Source organism: Grammomys surdaster, unplaced genomic scaffold (genome assembly GCF_004785775.1).
Source record: "Grammomys surdaster isolate TR1022 unplaced genomic scaffold, NIH_TR_1.0 255, whole genome shotgun sequence".
NCBI lineage: Eukaryota > Metazoa > Chordata > Mammalia > Rodentia > Muridae > Grammomys > Grammomys surdaster.
Window position 1 is genome coordinate 6843327 of NW_021604696.1, and position 484 is coordinate 6843810.

General features: G+C 45.9%; 1 protein-coding gene across 1 annotated transcript in view; it reads left to right on the forward strand.

Moving 5' to 3' along the window:
• The window catches only part of LOC114627564 (tyrosine-protein kinase ZAP-70), a 22279-nt gene that overhangs the window by 18922 nt on the left and 2873 nt on the right, over positions 1 to 484 (forward strand). The gene's annotated exons all lie outside the window — the stretch shown is intronic.

Sequence of the window (484 nt, forward strand, 5' to 3'; positions counted from 1 at the left end):
TAGGGTGTGGGGGGGAAGATAGACACACACAGACAGACATACATACACAGACACACAGAGAGGCACACATATATAGACAGACAGACATACACAGAGAGAGACAGACAGACACATAGACACACAGAGAGATGCAGACACACACACAGACACACACACACAGACACAGAGACACATAGACAGACAGACAAACAGACATAGAGAGACACAGAGAGAAAGAGACAAACATACATAAACAGAGAACAGACACATATAGACACACATACAGACAAAGAGAGACAGACAGAGAGATACACAGACAGACACACACAGTCAGACAGAGACAATCAGACACAGAGACACACACACAGACACAGAGACAGACAGACAGACAGACAGACACAACACACACAGACAGACACACACACAGAGACACACAGACAGACACACACAGACACAGACACACACAGAGACACACACATAGACACACAGACACACACACACAGAC